Source organism: Ahaetulla prasina, chromosome 1 (assembly GCF_028640845.1).
Source record: "Ahaetulla prasina isolate Xishuangbanna chromosome 1, ASM2864084v1, whole genome shotgun sequence".
NCBI classification, from domain to species: domain Eukaryota; kingdom Metazoa; phylum Chordata; class Lepidosauria; order Squamata; family Colubridae; genus Ahaetulla; species Ahaetulla prasina.
The window spans coordinates 368,888,820-368,911,950 of record NC_080539.1 but is presented as its reverse complement, the minus strand read 5'-3'; the positions used below and the strand labels follow the sequence as shown (position 1 = coordinate 368,911,950).

The 23,131-nt window shown below is 46.3% G+C and overlaps 1 long non-coding RNA gene across 1 annotated transcript; it reads left to right on the top strand.

Annotated features, from left to right (window-relative positions):
• Window positions 1-8,572: 8,572 nt before the first annotated feature.
• On the top strand, window positions 8,573-21,586 carry LOC131188340 (uncharacterized). The gene is made up of 3 exons (XR_009152769.1): window positions 8,573-8,605; window positions 10,884-10,948; window positions 21,471-21,586. It is a non-coding gene; the product is annotated as an uncharacterized LOC131188340 (long non-coding RNA).
• The last annotated feature ends 1,545 nt before the right edge of the window (window positions 21,587-23,131 follow it).

Below are 23,131 nucleotides of genomic sequence, written 5' to 3'. Positions count from 1 at the left end.
TAGATAGATAGATAGATACTCTTAGCCTTACATGGGAAAAGACCCAAATATGCCAAGACCTAGATAGATAGATAGATAGATAGATAGATAGATAGATAGATAGATAGATAGATAGATAGATAGATAGATAGATGAGAGAGTGAGAGAGAGAGAGAGAGATGAAAGATAGATTATATATATGGATGAATGGATGGATGGATGGATGGATGGATGGATGGATGGATGGATGGACGGATGGACAGACAGACAGACAGACAGACAGATAGATAGGAGAGAGAGAGATGAGAGAGAGAGAGAAAGAGAGAGAGGTAGAGAGAGGGAGATTAGATTATAGATATATAGATACAGATAGAGATGGATGGATGGATGGATGGGTGGGTGGGTGGATGGATGGATGGATGAGAGAGAGAAAAAGAGAGCTAGACAGGTAGATAGTGAAGCCGAGAGTTAGAGACTGGCAGGCAGATGGTGGATAGGTAGATAGGCAGATAGGGAGGTATGTAGATAGGGCAGTGGATAAGTAGGTAAATAGACAGGTAAGTAGGTAGATGGAGAGATAGGCAGGCAGGCAGGCAGGCAGGTAGGCAGGGAAACTGCAATATCAGACTTATCTCCTGCCAGCAAAAAATGAAAAGATCTCTTGGTAGTTTTGAAGCTTGCCTTGGCATCCATTTAAGTGAGATGGCCAAAAAGGGAGAGAGCATGGGTGGATGGATGGGTGGGTGGGTGGGAGGATAGATGGGAGGGATGGAGGAAGGAAGGAAGGGGATTTTCGCACAGTGTGCGTAATGTCACTCTCTTTCCCTCCCCCACCCCCCACTTCAGTCGTCCTACTTGATTATATTTTCTGGCATGTAAATGCAGCCTCTTCACGAAGGAGCAAATGCTCAGAAGCAGTAGGAGAAAATGCAGCCGGGGAGGGGAGCTCCGAAGAGTTCCTTCAGCTAATGACCGAGTGGAGGCTCTGAAAGATGGGAGAGGATGTTTTTATAAGCTGGTAGGTTGGAGAGCAATACAATTATCTTGGGCGCTGAGCAGGTGAACATAAAAGCACACACAAATCGGGAGGAAATGATCATCTAAATCAGGGGTCTCCAACCTTGGCAACTTTTAAGACTTGTGGACTTCAACTCCCAGAGTGAGGAGTTCTGGGAGTTGAAGTCCACAAGTCTTAAAGTTGCCAAGGTTGGAGACCCCTGATCTAAATCAGTGTTTTTCAACCTTGGCCCCTTTAATAAGATGGGTGGACTTCAACTCCCAGAATTCCCCAGCCAGTATGAAGGCTTGGAGTTCTTCTAGCCCAACCCTCTGCTCAAGCAGGAGACCCTGTATCATTTCAGACAAGTAGCCGTCCTGTCTCTTCTTAAACACCTCCAATGTTGGAGCACCCACAACTTCTGAAGGCTAGTTCGTTGGTTAATTGTCTTCACTATTAGCTAATTTCTCCTTATTTCTAGGTTGCTTCTCTCCTTGATTAGTTTCCATCCGTTGCTTCTTGTCCTGCCTTTGGGGAATAGGTTGGGGAGGGAACCCCTTCTTTGTGGCAGCTCGTGAGATATTGGAACACTGCTATCATGTCTCCCCTAATCCTTCTTTTCATTAGATTTTTGTTGTTGTTAGTTGCGAAGTCGTGTCTGACCCATTGTGACCTCATGGACAACATTTCTCCAGGCTTTCCTGTCCTCTACCATCCTCTGGAGTCCATTTAAACTCATGCCTACTGCTTCAGGGACTGTCGTGTCCCACTCCTCCGCTGACGGCCGGGTCAGGGAAATCCGAATCAGGTGTGCCTCTGCAGCTCTGCCCAAAGTCCTAGCAAAGTCCTCAGAGCAGGCAGGAGACCAGAAAGTGACTTCAGCAAGATAAGTTCGACTTTGCCTGACTCAGAGACTGCCAGAAAGTAGATCCTTTATATAGGCCATGGGGTGTGGCTCCATGACTCAGCACTCATTAAGGCCTGCCCCTCCCTTCCTTCTGTTGCCTCTGCCTATCCAGTCTTCTGATGAGAGGGTCACTCCAATCAGCAGCTGTTGGAAATAAACTTTCCTCAGGCTCACGTGCTGTGGAGGAGGGGGAGGGGTCTAGCTGCTCCGTTTGCCTGGGCATGGAGCCAGGGCTGGGGCCGGGGGGTGCTCCCTCCTCTGCAGCCTGCTTGGGCATGGAGCCAGGGCTGGGACTGGGAGGTGCCCCCTCCTCTTCAGCTTGTCTGGGCATGGAGCCAGGACTGGGGCCGGGAGGCATACATTCCTCCGTGTTCGGGAGCAGATAAGAAGGCCCCGGCTGCTGTGAGAGCGGGCAAGACACAACAGGGACTCCATCCAGTCACCTCGTTCTCTGTCGTCCCCTTCTTCTTTTGCCCTCCATCTTTCCCAGCATTAGGCTCTTCTCCAGGGAGTCCTTCTTTCTCATTAGGTGGCCAAAGTATTTCAGTTTCATCTTCAGGATCTGGCCTTCTAAAGAGCAGTCAGGGTTGGTCTCCTCTAGGACTGACTTTTTTTTTTTTTTTACATTTATATCCCACCCTTCTCCGAAGACTCAGGGCGGCTTACAGTGTGTAAGGAAATAGTCTCATTCTATTTGTATATTTACAAAGTCAATTTATTGCCCCCCCAACAATCTGGGTCCTCATTTTACCTACCTTATAAAGGATGGAAGGCTGAGTCAACCTTGGACCTGGTGGGACTAGAACCTGCAATAATTGCAGGCAGCTGTGTTTTAATAACAGGCTTCTTACAGCCTGAGCCACACCGCAGCCCTTGTTTGTTCGCCTTGCAGTCCAAGGGACTCGCAGGAGTCTTCTCCAGCACCAGAGTTCAAAGGCCTCCATTCTTTGAAGCTCAGCCTTTCTTATGGTCCAACTTTCACAGCCATCCATTGCAACTGGGAAAACCACAGCCTTGACTATACGCACTTTTGTTGACAGGGTGATGTCTCTGCTTTTTAGTATGCTGTCTAGATTTGCCATAGCTTTCCTCCCCAGGAGCAAGCATCTTTTAATTTCTTGGCTGCAGTCCCCATCTGCGGTGATCTTGGAGCCCAGGAAAATAAAATCTGTCACTACCTCCATTTCTTCCCCATCTATCTGCCAGGAATTGAAAGGGACAGATGCCATAATTTTAGTTTTCTTAATGTTGAGTTTCAAGCCAACTTTTGAACTCTCCTCCTTCACCCGCATCAAGAGACTCTTTAGTTCCTCTTCGCTTTCTGCCATTAGAGTGGTATCATCTGCATATCTGAGGTTGTTGATATTTCTTCCGGCAATCTTAATTCCAATTTTTGATTCATCTAGCCCCGCCTTTCTCATGATGTGTTCTGCATATAAGTTAAATAGGCAGGGTGATAGTATACTTAGATTATATTATATTAATTATATTAATTATTATTAATATAATAATAATAATATATATAATATAATAATAATTATATTAATTAGAGTATAATTAGATAGTATAATTAGATTAGGTTTAGGTAAAGGTTCCCCACACACATATGTGCTAGCCGTTCCTGACTCTAGGGGGCGGTGCTCATCTCTGTTTCAAAGCCGAAGAGCCAGCGCTGTCCAAAGACATCTCCATGGTCATGTGGCCGGCATGACTCAACGCCAAAGGCGGATGGAACGCTGTTACCTTTCCACCAAAGGTAGTCCCTATTTTTTTCTACTTGCATTTTTTACGTGCTTTCAAACTGCTAGGTTGGCAGAAGCTGGGAGCTCACCCCGCACTAGAGATTCGAACCGCTGAACCGCCAACCTTATGATCGACAAGTTCAGCGTCTTAGCCACTGAGCCACCACGTCCCTGTTATCATTAGATTAGAGTTACCCAATTCCTGCAACTGTTTTAGCCTCCTTCTCCTCCTTGTTGTCTTTTGCCCCCTTCTTATCTTTGTTCCTTTTCCTCCTCTCAACAGAACAACAGAGTTGGAAGGGTCCCTGGAGGTCTTCTAGTCCAACCCCTACTCAAGCAGGAGATGCTATACCATTCCATACAAGCAGGGATCAGTGATGAGTAAAGAAACAGGGTTTTATGGCTTAGCATTGTAGGAATTTAGCACCCATCCCCCCTCCTAGAAGAATGAAATATTTTAGAAAATATTTAAAAGGCAGAATATATTTCCCTGGATGAGAAATGGAGAAACATGTTTTAAAGACAAAGCAGCTTCCTGACTCCCCCCCACCTTTGTCAATGGGCCACTAAAGCCTCAACCAAGCTCACTCATTTCCCCCCACCTTTGTCAATGGACCATCATTTGCAACACAATAGAACAGAAACTCACCACATGGCACCTGGGAAGATTACATCAGCCAGCAAGGCTAGCTAAGACCCCCACCCCCTGGGAGTTTGACAACCAATCAGGATACTCTTCCTGTGCCCCAGAAAGTTCAAAGCTCAGAAAAAGCATAAAGCCAGGGAGCACACAGGATCTCAGCCCTTTTTTTTCTGTTCAGGAACTCAAGCCATGTGATCCTGACCACCATTAAACCATCTTTCCAAGCAGTCTCCATGTTTCCACTGTCTTTGTCCCCACTTGGAACTGAACCCAGATGGATATTTCTTCCAACAGCATGAAGCGTGAATCTAACTTATTTGTGAGCAACTTGCCATTTGACTTTGGAATCCTTGAATGTCTGCATGAAGCATGAATGCAGAGAGAATAGAATAGAATAGAATAGAATAGAATAGAATAGAATAGAATAGAATAGAATAGAATAGAATAGAATACCAGAGTTGGAAGGGACCTTGGAGGTCTCCTAGTCCAACCCCCTGCTTAGGCAGGAAACCCTACACCACTTCAGACAAATGGCTTTTCTTAAAAACATCCAGTGTTGGAGCATTCACAACTTCTGGAGGCAAATTGTTCCACTGGTTAATTGTTTTAATTGTCAGGAAATTTCTCCTTAGTTCTAAGTTGCTTCTCTCCTTGATTAGTTTCCACCCATTGCTTCTTGTCCTGCCCTCAGGTACTTTGGAGAACAGCCCGACTCCCTCTTCTTTGTGGCAACCCCTGAGATATTGGAACACTGCTATCATGTCTCCCCTAGTCCTTCTTTTTATTAAACTAGACATCCCCAATTCCTGCCTCTGTTCTTCATATGTTTTGATCTCCAGACCCTTAAACGTCTTAGTCACTCTTCTCTGCACTCTTTCAAAATCTCAATATCTTTTTTATAACACGGTGACCAAAACTGGATGCAATATTCTGTCTTAAGGCAGAACTGGGCGGCTTTTTGACAGCTACTGGACCAAACTCAATTTTTCCGTATCCAAGGCTGCAGCGGGCAAACTAATTAGATGAAATAAAAGGAGTCAAGGTTTGTCTCTTAACAGGGAGGTTTTATGATGTCTGGGGAGACAATGACAGAAAGAATAATTCAGTGCTAAGATCAAAATCCACCATGGGGAAACGGTAGCTGCCTTTCACAGCAACCATCTTTTCCTTCATGCACAAAATTCATATTTAAATATGCATTGAAAAACCTGTTTCTCCCAAGTTCATCGCTCTGGATGAAACTTCTCACAATATTTCTTGTCTTGAATGTATTTTTTTTATTCCCGCTTCAAACCCAGAGCTACACTTTTAAATTTAAAAGCCTACGGGCACAGCTAAAATCCAAAGGCCAGCAGCCTTCTTGACTTTGTGTTATAGCCAAAGGCCTGGACAGCCAGTTGGATCGTTTCAAAATAGTTTTTAGTCTTTTTTTCACTGGTACAATTTTAATTGTTTGGATGGGTATGTTTTTTTTTTTATTATGGAGTTTCTCAGTTATCCAGGTCAGGGTTGCCTCAAAGCAGGGGTGAAATCTAAAAATTTTCCCTACCGGTTCTGTGGGTGTGGCTTAATTGGTGGGCGTGGCTTGGTGGTCAGATGACTGGGTGGGTGTGGCCAATAACAATAAATAATAAAAATAATAAACAAAGTATAAAAAAAAAACAATAAGAGGTACCAAAAACCAACTTTCACACTTTACACACACACAACACAACACAACTGACTCACACACAATGTAAAATAAAGTGACCAGATTTCAGCGATGGCAAAGCGGGACACCATTGACCTGGGGGGGGGGGCCTGCGCATGCGCGCTGAGTCTCGCCACCTGGCTGAAGGAGGAGGAGCGGCTGCTGCTTCTCAGCTCTTCCAGGCAGGCTCGGCTCTCCTCTCGGCTCTTCCAGGCAGCAGGCGATCTCGCGCCCTCTTCTCCGCCACTCCCCCTTCTCCGCCTCCTCCTCCTCCTCTTGCGTTGCTGCCTCCCATTTTCAGAATGGGAGTGGGGGAAAAAAATCGGGACTTTTTTGAAATGCCGCGGGACGCGGGACAAATTATAAATTTCAGCAAATGAACCAGCAAACATGTGGAAAACTCTTAAAAATATCACCGGCTATGGCAAACCTCCTTCCCAGGCTGAAGGTAATCAACAACTGGCAGATGACCTGAATGAGTTTTACTGCAGGTTTGAAAGGAAACTACAGCCACCTATCTCCACAACCCCCATCTCAGACACACCAACAACAGCCAAGCCTCCTACAACTGACCCCATTTCATTGGGTTCACAACCCCTAGTGATCACAGAAAAGGAAGTGCAGGACCTATTTCACAGACAAAAGCCAGGAAAAGCGCCAGGCCCAGACAAGATAACTCCTTCTTGCTTAAAAGTCTGTGCTGACCAATTGGCCCCCATCTTCACCCATATTTTCAATAAATCACTAGAGATGTGCTATGTTCCTTCTTGCTTCAAACGCTCTACCATCATCCCAGTGCCAAAGAAGCCCACCATCAAGGAACTGAATGACTACAGACCAGTTGCTCTAACATCTGTAGTCATGAAAACCTTTGAAAGGCTAGTGCTTTCCTACCTGAAAACCATCACGAATCCGCTTTTAGACCCCTTGCAATTTGCATACCGAGCAAATAGATCAACAGATGATGCTGTTAATATGGCTCTGCACTACATCCTACAACATCTTGAGTCTCCAAAGACCTATGCAAGGGTCCTCTTTGTAGACTTTAGTTCAGCATTCAATACCATCATTCCAGACATTCTTCTAACTAAGCTAAACCAGCTACAGGTACCGGAACAGACTTGTAAGTGGATCACAAGCTTCCTAACAAACAGGAAGCAGCAGGTGAAGCTAAGCAAGATCACATCAAATACCTGTACAATTAGCACCCCCCAAGGCTGTGTGCTCTCCCCACTTCTCTTCTCTCTGTATACCAATGACTGCATCTCCAATGATCCATTTGTTAAGCTACTGAAGTTCGCAGATGACACAACAGTGATTGGTCTCATTCGAGACAATGACGAATCCGCATATAGACGAGAGGTCGAACGACTAGCCTTGTGGTGCAACCAAAACAATCTGGAACTGAACACACTCAAAACCGTAGAAATGGTGGTAGATTTTAGGAAAAACCCTTCCATACTTCCACCTCTCACAATACTTGACAACACAGTATCAACAGTAGAAACCTTCAAATTTCTGGGTTCTATCATATCAAAAACATCATTAAAAAAGGACAACAAAGAATGTTCTTTCTGCGCCAACTCAGTAAGCTCAAACTGCCCAAGGAGCTGCTGATCCAATTCTACAGAGGAATTATTGAGTCTGTCATTTGCACCTCTATAACTGTCTGGTTCGGTTCTGCAACCCAACAAGAAAAACACAGACTTCAGAGGATAATTAGAACTGCAGAAAAAATAATTGCTACCAACTTGCCTTCCATTGAGGACCTGTATACTGCACGAATCAAGAAGAGGGCCGTGAAAATATTTGCAGATCCCTCGCATCCTGGACATAAACTGTTTCAACTCCTACCCTCAAAACGACGCTATAGAGCACTGCACACCAGAACAACTAGACACAAGAACAGTTTTTTCCCGAAGGCCATCACTCTGCTAAACAAATAATTCCCTCAACACTGTCAGACTATTTACTGAATCTGCAGTAATTAATTTAATTTAATTAATTTAATTAATCGTTTCATAGTTCCCATCACCAATCTCTTTCCACTTATGACTGTATGACTATAACTTGTTGCTGGCAATCCTTATGATTTATATTGATATATTATCATCAATTGTGTTGTAAATGTTGTACCTTGATGAACGTATCTTTTCTTTTATGTACACTGAGAGCATATGCACCAAGACAAATTCCTTGTGTGTCCAATCACACTTGGCCAATAAAATTCTATTCTATTCTATTATTAAAAAGCAGGACTGTTCCGCCAAAAGCGGGACGTCTGGTCACTATAATGTAAAAGCAGCTGCACTTCACACTTCACACAGCCACAAAAAGCTCAAAAACCAACTTTCACACACACAACTCCACACACACACACACACACACACACAAAATGCCACATAGAAGCTTTCTGAGATTTTGTGTGTTTGTGCAGTTAGAGTGAAACACTACAGAAACACACCAAATCTCAGAAAGCTGCACAAATATTTTATTTTATTATTTTATTTTATTTTATTTTATTGTGGACTTCAAATCCCAGAGTTCCTCAGCTAGCAAAGCAGGAAGTCAAAGCAAGCTTTTTTTTCTTTTCTTCAGTAGCTGAAGAAAGCATGCAGTTGCAGCCGGAAAGGAGCAGTAATTATAGGTAAGTGAGGAGGGGGAATTGGCTGGGCATGGGTGGAGACTCTTGTAAGTGGGGGCTGTTAAAAAGTGAGTTTAAAAGCCTGTGAGGATCAGGAAACTCCTCTGGGATCGCCAGAGGAGGCTTTTAAATCCTGGGGTTTTTTTAAAAAACTTTTAAAGGGTTTTGATCTCTGCTCAGCCCCGCGATCATCAGAGGTTTTTGTTTTTGTTTTTTTACTTTTAAAGGCATGTTTCGGCTGAAGAAAAACTTTTAAAAGTAAAAAAAAAACCTCTGCTGATGGTGTGGCTCAGCAGAGGCAGCGGGGGCAGGGCCAGGGATTTTTGCTACCGGTCCTCCGAACCAGCAGCTGCCATCGCTACCTAATCGGGGGAGCCGGTGTGAACCGGCAGCATTTCACCCCTGCCTCAAAGGTGCTTTTTCGAAAGGCAACTGGACTTTCTTTATTTTTCCTTGAAGACGTTTTGCTTCTCATCCAAGAAGCTTCTTCAGTTCTGACTGAATGGTCGAGGATGGAAGGGTTTATATTTGTCACAGTCATCTGGTCATTAGTACTCTTTCTGAGAGTTGCCACTTGCAGGTTTCTTCTTATAGCAAACAGTGGGTTCACTTAATGATTGCCGCAAAAAGGGAATTCAAATCAGGTCAGTCACATAATGACCTGCTTTATGACTCTCAAAGATGATGACCATAATGAGTTGGCTCCATTATGGTCATAACTCGAGGACTACCTGTATTCCCTCCATGTTTGATTTTCCTCGGATTCAGTTAACAGTTGTCAATTACCATATTTTTCGGGCTATAAGATGCTCCGAAGTATAAGATGCACCTAGTTTTTGGGGAGGAAAACAAGGGGGATAAAATCTGCCTCTCAGCAAACAGTCTGGTCACCTTCAGCACAGCCTGATTCAGCACAAGCAGTTGATTGGTGGTTGGATCAGCCTCCCAGAATACCACCTATCAGCTGTTCCAGGCTGTGGGGAGCGCCACCACCTAGTGCCGCCATCAACGTCCATTACTGCTGCCGCCTATCGCCGCCTCCACGTGCCCCATTTTCGGCCTCTGCGCGTCCCATTTTTGGCACGTTCCAGGCAGCGGGGATCACTGCTGCCACTGCTTATCCCCACTGCTGCCTATCCACCTGGAACGGGCCAAAAACGGGATGGATGGAGGCTGAAAATGGAGCACACAGAGGCAGCGATATGTGGCAGCAATGAGGGGCAGCACCAGGGGTGATGGGCAGTGGTGATTCCTGCAGCCTGGAACAGCTGATAGGCGGTATTCCGGGAGGCCAATCCAACCACCAATCAGCTGCTTGTGCTAAATCAGGATGCGCTGAATCAGGCTGTGCTGAAGCTGACAGGCTGTTTGCTGGGAGGCAGATTTTTTCCCACTGGGAGGCAGTATTCCAGGAGGCCAATCCAACCACCAATCAGCTGCTTGTGCTAAATCAGGCTGTGCTGAATCAGGCTGTGTGTCAAGGTTCCAGAAATACCTCTTCTGCGTAAAAGAAACTCAGAGACATTTCTTTTCCAGAGTTCTTTACTAGCATGAGGAGACTGGCACACGATGAGTGCAATTCCAAAACTGAAGTTCCGGATTCTTTTCCCAGTTATACAAACCCCAAGAGTCCCACCCCCCTGACCCCTTTGATGGTCACATGGTCCCACGTTCTTCCAGTTCATTCGAATATCTTCTTGCCACTCTTCCTGCAGACGTTAACACCATCCGACCTTGACCGCTTGAAGAATGTTACCATACCCCTCAACCCCCCCCTCCCCTCAGGGGAAAGATGTGGCAGCGTCTGGAACCCTAAAGTCTAATATGGTTTCCAGGCCTGACACTGTGCTGAAGGTGGGAGGCTGTTTGCTGGGAGGCAGATTTTTTCCCCCCTGATAGGCGGTATTCCGGGAGGCTGATCTAACCGCCTATCAGCCGCTTGTGCTAAATCAGGCTGTGTTGAAACTGACTAGGCTGTTTGCTGCTTGCTGCAAGGAGGTAAATTGGTAGGAGGGGAGGGGCCAGCGGGTGGGAGGGGCTTCGGCAACATTCCCTGTATAAGATGCACAGACATTTCCACCCACTTTTTTTGGGGGGGGCGGAGGAAGTGCGTCTTATACACAGAAAAATACAGTAGCATCCTTCAGCATCCCAATTTAAGGTTGGACTCGCCTTCTGAATTTGGAGATCTTTTGGAAAGTTTACATTGGCGGGGGTTTTGTGCCTATATTTAACATCTTACAGATGTTGCTGTAATATTGCTTTTTGTCTCTTCTAACAGCTCTTCTGAAATTCTTTGTTCCGGAGATCTTTGTCTTTCTTGGCTTCGGCGTCTCTTCTTGGCAGGTTGTTTTATTTCCTAACTTGCACTTGCATGCCTGTAATTTAAATTTATTACTGCAAGTTCTTCCTTCTGAAATGATGGAGAAAGGGGTCTTGACCGTTTCCCTGCATTGCAACTGGAATAATTGAAGAGAGCCAGCTAGCTACCCGATCTCCCTGCAGTCTTCTCTTCTCAAAACTAAGCAGGCTCAGAGGAGTGAGTTTCTAGTCTTATGATCAAACCTGTGCCAGGTTGTTGTTGTTGTTTTTTCTCCAGTCCTCGTTAAAAATGGGACTCCCAGAATTGACACTAACTCGAAATGCTCAAAGGATAAAAAGATCTGCCACTTTTATATTGCTACATGAATTTACACTGCATATCGGTTGTTTTCATGTAGATGTATTCTGTTTTTATGCCGGAGGCTACCCAAAACCTGCTAGAAATTGAACAGCGTCAATCAAATAAACAAACAAACAAAAAGAAGAACAAAACATCCAAGAAGAGAGTATATGTAACTCAGGGTTGAACTGTGGAGTTTCTTTGTGCTCTTCTTTGGCTGTTTGGTTGCAGATGTTACATCACCCAACTAGGTAACTGTTGTGACTCCAGCCCCCGATCCTGGCCCCATGCCTGAAAGTGACTCTGAGAGTGAGGGGGAAGGGCTGGTAAGGCTTACCTCAGGAGCACTGATTCCTTTAGCTCGGTTCCAGGAGCTAGAACCAGACCAGTCGGAGGACGTAATGAGGCCATCATCCCCTGATTCCTCCCTTCCCCAGGCTACGCCTTCAGACCCAGCTGATAATAATAATCAAGCTTGGCTTGACCCACGCTTCAGAAGATTAGAAAGGCGGCGTCATTAAAAGGAAGGGTGGGGCTGGACCCCCACCCCACAGGATATATAAGGAGCTTTGGGGACTGCTCTCTCCACGGGAAGCAAAGTTTAGCTGATCCATTTCAAAAAGAGCTGAAAGTCTTGCTACGTGAGTCATTTGTTTGAACTTTGGCAGGCAGCTGCGATTTCTCTGCCAGGACTGATAAGAGCCGTGAATCCACTGGCTGAAGGCCAGCTCGTGGGTCTTAAGTGGGGAAGGAGACAGAACAGTAACATCATCAGCACTAGAGAGCATTGGTGTCGAGCACAGCTCTGGCTCGACACATGATGCTGCAGGGATCTGCATCTGGCAAGCATGAGAAATGAGTCAGCACATTGGTGGCTGGGATAGAGGAAGATGAGGGCTGAGCATTAGAAAGAGCTGCTTTAGCAGAAGATGTGGCAGCTGAGGCTGTCAGACGAGGAGGGAGAGAGCGGCTGGGCATCCAATCAACAGAGCAGTTCAACCATGGGGCGGGGCCTGAGCAGCACGGGGTGTTTAAAAGGGGCTGAGAGGCGGAAGCTCTCAGCGCTGACTTTATACAAAGAAACCTCGACTTTTCCTGAGACCCGGTGTATAGCAGACCAAATAAAAGAAGCCTTTTTTCTGGAAGAAAGTTGGCTTGTTTATTCTCACGGCGTCTGGCACAACTGTGGCTGAGCAAGCCAAGAGTGGGGTTTGCTGCTCCCTGTTTATATACAGTAGCTTGCCCTTCATGTTTGAATGTGGTTTTCCCCTAAGGTAGCTCCTTTTTTTAAGGAATTGCTTTCTGCTTGATGGTTTGTCTGGTGTTAATCCATGCTTATCTGGGTGTTGCTGCTAGAGAGGACAGTTCTGGTCCTTTTGCTTGCTTCTTGGCTTTAAGGTAGTGTCTCGACTTACAACCACAATGGAGCTCAAATTTTCTATTGCTAAGTGAGACAGTTGTTCAGTTAGTTTTGCCCCATTTTACGACCTTTCTTGCCATGGTTGTTAAGTGAATCTCTGCAGTTGTTATGTTAGTTACATGGTTGTTAAGTGAATCTGGCTTCCCCATTGACCTTGCTTGTCAGAAGCGAACAAAGTAATAACCAAAAGCCAACATGGGTTTGTCAAAAACAGATTAAAGATGCCAAACTAATCTTATTGCATTCTTTGACAAAGTGACAAAATTAGTGGACCAGAGGAATGCTGTTACTATAATTTACTTGGACTTTAGTAAGGCATTTCATAAAGTAGACCGTAACCTACTACTAGATAAAGTAGAAAAACGTGACTTAGACAGCATCTCTGCCAGATGGATTGGAAAACCACTTACAATGGTTTTAAGTGTGAAAAATGGCCGTAAGTCACTTTCTTCAGTGCTGTTGTAACTTCAAGTGGTCACTAAATGAACAGTTGTAAGTTGTTTAGTGCTGGAGCCCACACAGTTCCTAAAAGCACGCTGGTTTTCTGCTTCATTGTTCTCACGGACAGGAAGTGTTTGGATCTGCTTCTATAAATCTTCCACCTGATGGTTATTGTTGTCCCATTGGGCACTATGGAGAATAAATCCATTCCCTCTTCCCTGAGATGGGACTTCAAGGATTGGAAGACTTCTATAACAGGGGTCTCCAACCTTGGTCCCTTTAAGACTTGTGGACTTCAACTCCCAGAGTCCCTCAGCCAGCAAAGCTTGGAGGACTTCTAGTCCAGGGGTCTCCAACCTTGGTCCCTTTAAGACTTGTGGAGTTCAACTCCCAGAGTCCCTCAGCCAGCAAAGCTGGCTGAGGAACTCTGGGAGTTGAAGTCCACAAGTCTTAAAGGGACCAAGGTTGGAGACCCCTGTTCCATAATGTCTGCCTCCCCTCCCCTAACTGTCTCTTCTTTAGCTAAATGCACCCATTTCTTTGGAAATTTTGAGCAGTTCGGAGAACCGGTAGCAGAAATTTTGAGTAGTTCAGAGAACCAGCAAATACCACCTCTGGCTGGCCCCAGAGTGGGGTGGGAATGGAGATTCTGCAGTATCCTTTCCCTGGAGTGGGGTGGGAATGGAGATTTTGCAGTATCCTTCCCCTGGAGAAAGGGTGGGAATGGAGATTTTGCAGTATCCTTCCCCTGCCACGCCACACCACGCCCACCAAGCCATGCCCACAGAACCGGTAGTATAAAAAAAAATGGATTTCACCACTGGATTTAGCTTAATCTAGGATTCCCTATTGTGGGGAAACTACTGTATATATAAACAGGGAATATGTAGGTCTTTGGTTATTCGGGTTTTCTCCCGCGTAAAATTGGAAGTGTCTTGGCGACGTTTCGACGAAGTCTCGTTCGTCATCTTCAGGCTTCAGCTTCGTGCTTCTGGGAGCAATGTGTGATTGCAGCTGCTTCTTCCTTTTTAACTGCTAGTGGGGGTTTGAACTGATTGGGTGGAGCTTGGCTGTGCTCTGATTGGATGGGGGTTGTTGTTTTTTGTGTGTGTGTGTGTTATGATTGGCTGGGGGTGTGTCCTGTTTGAGTGGGGGCTTGGTTGTGCTCAGATTAGTCTGAGTTGCAGGGGATTTGAGCTGGTGAGTCTGAGTCCCCTGCAACTCAGACTAATCTGAGCACAACCAAGCCCCCACTCAAACAGGACACACCCCCAGCCAATCATAACACACACACACACACACACACACACAAAAACACCCATCCAATCAGAGCACAGCCAAGCTCCACCCAATCAGTTCAAACCCCCACTAGCAGTTAAAAAGGAAGAAGCAGCTGCAATCACACATTGCTCCCAGAAGCACGAAGCTAAAGCCTGAAGATGATGAATGAGACTTCGTCGAAACGTCGCCAAGACACTTCCAATTTTACGCGGGAGAAAACCCGAATAACCAAAGACCTACATACAAACACCCGCGAAAACGTCAGAAAACATATATATATATATATATATAACAAACAGGGAATACACTCCACATTCCTTCGCACTGATGAGATTACCTGGTTGGGTAATGAAACGTCCGCAAGACAACAACAAAGCTCAGAGAGGACACAATGAGTAAAAGAAATGGGTGCATTTAGCTAAAGAAGAGACAGTTAGGGGAGGGGAGGCAGACATTATGGAACAGGGGTCTCCAACCTTGGTCCCTTTAAGACTTGTGGACTTCAACTCCCAGAGTTCCTCAGCCAGCTTTGCTGGCTGAGGACTCTGGGAGTTGAAGTCCACAAGTCTTAAGGGACCAAGGTTGAGACCCCTGACTAGAAGTCCTCAAGCTTTGCTGGCTGAGGGACTCTGGGAGTTGAAGTCCACAAGTCTTAAAGGGACCAAGGTTGGAGACCCCTGGACTAGAAGTCCTCCAAGCTTTGCTGGCTGAGGGACTCTGGGAGTTGAAGTCCACAAGTCTTAAAGGGACCAAGGTTGGAGACCCCTGGACTAGAAGTCCTCCAAGCTTTGCTGACTGAGGGACTCTGGGAGTTGAAGTCCACAAGTCTTAAAGGGACCAAGGTTGGAGACCCCTGGACTAGAAGTCCTCCAAGCTTTGCTGGCTGAGGGACTCTGGGAGTTGAAGTCCACAAGTCTTAAAGGGACCAAGGTTGGAGACCCCTGGACTAGAAGTCCTCCAAGCTTTGCTGACTGAGGGACTCTGGGAGTTGAAGTCCACAAGTCTTAAAGGGACCAAGGTTGGAGACCCCTGGACTAGAAGTCCTCCAAGCTTTGCTGGCTGAGGGACTCTGGGAGTTGAAGTCCACAAGTCTTAAGGGGACCAAGGTTGGAGACCCCTGGACTAGAAGTCCTCCAAGCTTTGCTGGCTGAGGGACTCTGGGAGTTGAAGTCCACAAGTCTTAAAGGGACCAAGGTTGGAGACCCCTGTTATAGAAGTCTTCCAATCCTTGAAGTCCCATCTCAGGGAAGAGGGAATGGATTTATTCTCCATAGTGCCCAATGGGACAACAATAACCATCAGGTGGAAGATTTATAGAAGCAGATCCAAACACTTCCTGTCCGTGAGAACAATGAAGCAGAAAACCAGCGTTGCTTTTAGGAACTGTGTGTCGTGTCCCACTCCTCCGCTGACGGCCGGGTCAGGGAAATCCGAATCAGGCGTGCCTCTGCAGCTCTGCCAAAGTCCTAGCAAAGTCCTCAGGGCAGGCAGGAGACCAGAAAGTGACTTCAGCAAGATATGTTTAGACTTTGTCCGACTCAGAGAATGCCAGAAAGCAGGTCCTTTATATAGGCCATGGGGTGTGGCTCCATGACTCAGCACTTATCCAGGCCTGCCCCTCCCTTCCTTCTGACGCCGCCGCCTATCAATTCTTCTGAAGCGAGGGTCACTCCAATCGGCAGCTGTTGGTAATAGACCTTCCTCAGGCTCACATGCTGTGGAGGAGGGGGAGGGGTCTAGTTGCTCCGTTTGCCTGGGCATGGAGCCAGAGCTGGGGGCTGGAGGTATTTCTTCCTCTTCAGCCTGTCTGGGCATGGAGCCAGGGCTAGGGCCAGGAGGCATGCTAGGACATTCTTCAGCGTTCGGAAGCAGATAAGCAGACCCCGGCTGTGGTGGTGAGATCGGACGAGACACAACACTGTGTGGGCTCCAGCACTAAATGACTTACAACTGTTCATTTAGTGACCACTTGAAGTTACAACAGCACTGAAGAAAGTGACTTACGGCCATTTTTCACACTTACAACCATTGCAACATCCCCCATGGTCACCTAATCAAAATTCATTCACTTAGCAAACTGGCTCGTATTTACGACCGTTGCAATACCCCTGGGTCACGTGATCCTCTTTTGCGACCTTCTGACAAGCAGAGTCCATAGGGAAGCCAGACTCGCTTAACGACCGTGTTACTAACTCAGCTGCAGTGATTCACTTAACAACTGTGGCAAGAAAGGTTGTAAAGTAAGGGAAAACTCACTTAGCAAATGTCTTGCTTAGCAATGGAAATCTGGGCCCAATTGTGATCATAAGTCGAGGACTACCCGTACTGGTTTTCAAGGAAAGACCAGACAACCATTCATTCAAGATTCCAGTTCCGAGGTTGGGGTTGCACTGGATGACCTCTAAGGTCCCTCCCAACCCTATGATTCTATGAAACAGGGCCTCCTTGTGCCAAAGTTTGGCTGTATAATCTCCCTGTTTTTCAAACTCTGGAATAAGAAATGGAGACTTAACTTTTTCTCGGGTTGTTGTTATTTGTTTGGCTTTAAAACCGACGCCCGCGCTATAAAAACAGAGCAAAAGATTTCAGACAACCTACGATTGCCCTGCCTTTTACAATCCTCAGATGCCTAAAAGTAATAATAATAAATAACAGGTTTGATTCCCTTGGCCACAAAAGGTTTCAGGAAATGGAAGCCTTGTTTCTCTTTGCAAGTCATTCTGGTTTATTTGCCCGTTAAATTAATGAACAGAGAAAGCCTGTTGCAATCCCAGGACAGCCCTTTTAAAATTTTCAACCTACGATCCTAACCCACGCAGCCTTAATCCGAGCCTAATCACAAGAAAACTCCACTGTGTTCTATGTGCGTTTATCTCTCAGTGTCTATAGACAAGGGCTGTGCGGAACTATGGCCCCTTTGGAATCTGTAGACTTGCTGGCTCAGGAATTCTGGGAGTTGAAGTCCACAGGTCATAAAGGGGTCTATAAAATTGTACTTAAGGTACCGTTTGAGTTGTTCATTATTTTAAAAAAAAATCCTTAGGAGTTAAGGGTTTGGGGTTTTTTGAGAGAGAAGTTGGGATACCCTCAGGGGGTTCGCAGGGGTTCGGGGGAACCTCTAGCTAAGATTCTGTGCAGTTCGGAAAACCCCCAAATCCCACTCCTGGCTGGCCCCACCCATCCCGCCCCATCCCTCTCAGGTATTCCCATGCGGCCCGTTTTGGATGCAGGTAAGTGCAGGGTACGCACAGAGGCTTGAGGAGGGCGAAAAACGGACCTACCGAAAATTTGGGAAGGCCAGAAACAGGCCCATTTCTGGTCTCTAGAGAGCCTCCAGAGCCTGGGGAGGCTGTTTTTGCCCTTCCGGAGGCTCGAGAAACGCCTCTGGAGCCCAGGGAGGGCAAAAATGCCCTCCCGTCACCGTGGTGCAAGAGGCCGAGTAGGCCACGCCCACCATGGCCACGCCCACCCAGCAACCTGGCAGAGAACCCCTTGCTAAATATTTTTAAAGCTCACCCCTATACAGCCCTATACCTGTATAAAAAATGTGAAAGACTGAAAAGGTGTTATTTTTTAAAAAAAAAAGAATTAAGCCCACATTAAACATCTGTACACTCAATTAAGACATAATTAAAACAGTGCTTTTCGGTCCTCTTGATGCTTTCCTGGATAATTGCATGATTACAGCATAGGTCATATATATATATATATTTATACGTGTGCTAAAAATGATCTAGCTATTCAGCGGAAAGAGGGAGGGGAATCACCGAACGAGGGAAAATAAAACTTGAAAGAAGCAAAGGCTATATATTCCTTTAGATTTAGAAAGTTGTGTGGTTTTTTAAAAAAATTGTCAAGAAAGACTGTTCTGGCATCACAGCGCCCCCTAGTGATCCGTCAGGGCATTTCTCCCAGCTCACCGTCCCAATCTAGAACTCTTAATCAGATATTTGGGCAGAACAATAGAGGACTATCCAAAAGGCTGATAAATCGCTGGGGTCTTTGAAGTACTATGAGTTAACGTAGTATTTATGGAATTATTTTCATATATTTTTTTTATATTTTTTTTATTTACATTTATATCCCGCCCTTCTCCGAAGACTCAAGGCGGCTTACAGTGTATAAGGCAATAGTCTCATTCTATTTGTATATTTACAAAGTCAACTTATTGCCCCCCCCAACAATCTGGGTCCTCATTTTACCTACCTTATAAAGGATGGAAGGCTGAGTCAACCTCGGGCCGGGCTTGAACCTGCAGTAATTGCAGGCTGCTGTGTTCTAATAACAGGCTTCTAACAGCCTGAGCTATTATGGCCCCTATAATAAGGGTTTGGGGAGGCATGAGCAATTGGGCTCTTTGTGAAGGGTTGATGAGTTTGGGGATGTACAGGTGAGTCCTTGACTTACGACCACAATTGAGCCCGGAATGAAAAGTGAAATTTGCTCCATCTGACAACCTTTCTTGCCACAGCCGTTAAGTGAATCACTGAACCGCTTTTAAGTTACTACCACAGTGGTTAAGCGAAACTGGCTTCCCCCATTGATTTTTGCTTGTCAGAAGGTCGCAAAAGGCGATCACGTGACCCCCGGGGGGGGGGGGAACACTGCGACCGTCATAAATATGAACCAGTTGCCGGAGCGTCTGAATTTTGATCACGTGACCACGGGGATGCGGCAACGGTTGCAAGGATGAAAAGCGGTCATAGGTCACTTTTTTTCAGCGCCCTTGTGACTTCGAACGGTCGCTAAATGAAGGGTTGTAAGTCGAGGACTACCTCCACTGGTATGAGCGGAAGGAGGGGAGAGCCGCAGACTAGAAAAGAGATAAAAGGCAGCTGAGCCCTCAGAAGGAAAATGGGCATGAGGATCATCTCAGAAGGAACCTTCCCTAGTTTCCAGATGTGGGCAGGAAGGGAGGGAGGGAGGGAATCATGATTACAAAGGGATAAATCAAGGTTAACCTTTTGTGGGGTTCGGGGCTCCCAATTAGCCCCTTAATTGACCCAACAGAAGGAAAAACCTTAAATCAGAATGACAGGCTGTCTACTAAAACAAAGCAAGGCTGGAAAGGTAACAGTAGCAGAGTTGGAAGGGACCTTGGAGGTCATCTAATCCAACCCTCTGCTCATGCAGGAGACCTGTACTAGGTGTCAGTGTTCCAGAAAACACCCCTCCTCAAGTAAAAACTCGTTGTTCCTCTGCCCTGGTCCTATTAGACCTCTCAGCGGCTTTTGATACCATTGACCATGGTATCCTGCTGCACCGGCTGGGGAGTTTGGGAGTGGGAGGCACCGTTTATCAGTGGTTCTCCTCCTATCTCTCTGACCGGTCGCAGACGGTGTTGACAGGGGGGCAGAGATCGACCGCGAGACGCCTCACTTGTGGGGTGCCGCAGGGGTCGATTCTCTCGCCGCTCCTGTTCAACATCTATATGAAGCCGCTGGGTGAGATCATCAGTGGCTTTGGGGTGAGATACCAACTGTACGCTGACGATACGCAGCTGTATTTTTCCACCCCGGGCCACCCCAACGAAGCTGTCGAAGTGCTGTCCCGGTGCCTGGAAGCCGTACGGGTCTGGATGGGGAGAAACAGGCTCAAGCTCAACCCTTCCAAGACGGAGTGGCTGTGGATGCCGGCATCCCGGTACAGTCAGCCGCAGCTGACTGTTGGGGGCGAATCATTGGCCCCAATGGAAAGGGTGCGCAACTTGGGTGTTCTCCTGGATGGACGGCTGTCGTTTGAAGACCATTTGACGGCCGTCTCCAGGAGAGCTTTTTACCAGGTTCGCCTGGTTCGCCAGTTGCGCCCCTTCCTTGACCGGGATGCCCTGTGCACGGTCACTCACGCTCTTGTTACCTCCCGCCTGGATTATTGCAATGCTCTCTACATGGGGCTCCCCTTGAAGTGCACCCGGAGGCTTCAGTTAGTTCCGAATGCAGCTCCGCAGGTGATAGAGGGAGCCGCACGCGGCTCCCATGTAACACCACTCCTGCGCAGGCTGCACTGGCTGCCTGTGGTCTTTCGGGTGCACTTTAAGGTTTTGGTTATTACCTTTAAAGCGCTCCATGGCTTAGGGCCAGGGTACTTACGGGACCGCCTTCTGCCACCACACGCCTCCCACCGACCAGTGCGCTCACACAGGGAGGGTCTTCTCAGGGTGCCGTCCGCCAAGCAATGTCGGCTGGCGGCCCCCAGGGGAAGGTCCTTCTCTGTGGGGGCTCCTACCCTCTGGAACGAACTTCCCCCTAGCTTGCCTCAACTGCCTGACCTTCAGACTTTTCGCCATGAGCTGAAGACTTATTTGTTTATTCGCGCGGGACTGGCGTAGGAATTTTATATTTTAATATTTTAAGGGTTTGAATTTTAATTTTTTGATATTTTAAGGGGTTTTTAATTGTTATAATTGTTTTAAAATTTGCCAAATATAGAATAAGTTTTTTATTTTCTGTTTTTATATGTACATTGCTTTATTGTGGCTGTGAACCGCCCTGAGTCCTTCGGGAGAAGGGCGGTATAAAAATCTAATAAATAATAATAATAATAATAAGTATGGTTTCCAAAGCTGACACTAGGGATTTGAACCGCTGAACCGCCAACCTTTCTGATCGACAAGCTCAGTGTCTTAGCCACTGAGCCACCGAGTCAGGCTAGTCAGGTTATGGCATACACTGGTCTAAAGGTGACCAGAAGAATTGTGGAATCCATCTGACAAGAAGAAAGAATGCTTATTCACAAGGAATATGCACGTGTAACAATTGTGGGTGGTTAGAAAGCTGATAAAAGTAATAGAGAGTTAGGCATCTTGCAGAGCTCAGCTAGAAGTTAGGAATAGAGATGGCCTGCAGCAAATAGAATGTAAATGTCAGCCTCCACTCCAATCCTCACATATTTTTGTACAATTTATATTCAGTAGTTAGATTGTAATGGGTTCTTTGTGTAATGTAAAATAGTTTAGGATGTAAGATGTATTACTGCCCTAGTCAGGGTAAGGGAAGAGGGTCCTTTAAGAGTGTCGTCTGACATTACAGAAAGGGGAGGGGAGATTGATGCTTTGAATTCAACAGGAATGTTAGAGTGCTGACTTTCAACGGACATTGCATTCCTGAGATGATTTACAGCCAGAGACCTGCGGAAGAAGATTACCACGGGAAGCCGAGAAGGAGCTGGTATTGGACCAGACCTGCTGACCTCTTGGGGAGAGGAGGGACTAATGGAGGGATATGGAATGTTAGCCATATTTTGTCTCAGATCCAACTTTATTACTGCTGCAGTCCAGATGTATCTAGTAAAAGTACTTTTCTTTATTTGCAAATGAAGTCAAGGTGTATTCTTTCCTAGATATAATCAGAGGCAGCCTGACAGTATATTCGATAACTCCTGAAGCATTCATTAGTCAGCTAGAGACCAATAGAATAATTGTTAGATCATTACTAAATTGTTTATTAGATGATATTTCTTACATATCCCGCCTTATCCTGCCTTCTGCTTTAGTGAAAATGTATAAAGCTTTCTTAATTCTATTGTTCAGGGTTCCATGGCATTTTTCTGGCAGGACTCCTTTTCTTCAATAAAAGGAGATAAAACCTGCACCTCGTGTCTGGCGTCCTTTGTCGGCCTCGGCACCGGGCTCCAACCCAAATTGGGAACAATAAAAGTGTGACTCCATCTTTTCCAAGAAAATAGATAAATAGCATAATGGAATGAGCAAATGACCTCAGGAGACAGGAGGAAGAGCTGCAGACTAGGCAGTGGTCGGATAAGAGGCAGCTGAGCCTGCAGAAGGAATGGAGCATGGGAAATCTCTTAGTGGGACCCTACCTAGTTTCTCAGACTAGACAAACAAGGGGGGGGAGAATTGTACTTTTCAACTTGTAAGATTCTGTTAATGGATTTGGGGTCCTTGGTGGTCTCTGAGCTTAGCTGTTTCCTTGCAGACGTTCATTACCCAGCTAGGTAACACCATCAGTCCTACTGCCTCTGAGGCGCTAGCACAAATGATAACAGGCTGCTTAGCCTCCAGAAGAAATGAAGCCTGGAAAACATCTCAGATGGGACCAGCGGTGGGTTTCCAATATTCTTACCACCGGTTAGGAGCGTGTGCGCGCGTCGCCGCTATGGGTTCGCCTGAACCGGTACGAACCAGCTGAATACCACCTTTGGATGGGACCCTCCCTAGTTTCTTGCACTGTAAAGGTGAGATGGATGCTGTGGTCCGTCAGCAGCCTACGGAGCTGGCAACGGAGTTGGACAGCGATGAGACTGAGGTGAGGCCAGGGCCATCGGGGAGTGAGGTGCGGACTGCAGAGCCTCCAGAGCCTGATAGTAGTGAGGCAGAGGAACAGGAGGAGCCTGTTCCTAATGCACGCATGAGAAGAGCTGCTAGAAGGCAAGAGCAGCTCAAGCAGAGAGGACGACTCAGGAGTAGGGCCATGAGATGATTGGCCCCTCCCATAAGGCTTAAAACAGATTGTTTCAGCTTTGCCGGAAAACAATGTTGTAGCTGCGTCTTCTGCTCCATTTTCTGCTTCGTGTACGTCTTTGTTTTTGTGACTTCTGGACATTTGCCAGGAAGGGCCTTTGGCAGTTTGCCTAATTGGACTAAGGTTTGTGAGATAACTGAGGAATTTGTGTTGGGAGGCATTTGTTTTAATTTGAGTTGAACGATGCTGGGAATGAAGTAATTCCCAGCTGTTTGAATAAAGTTTGTTTTTCCACAGACTAAGTC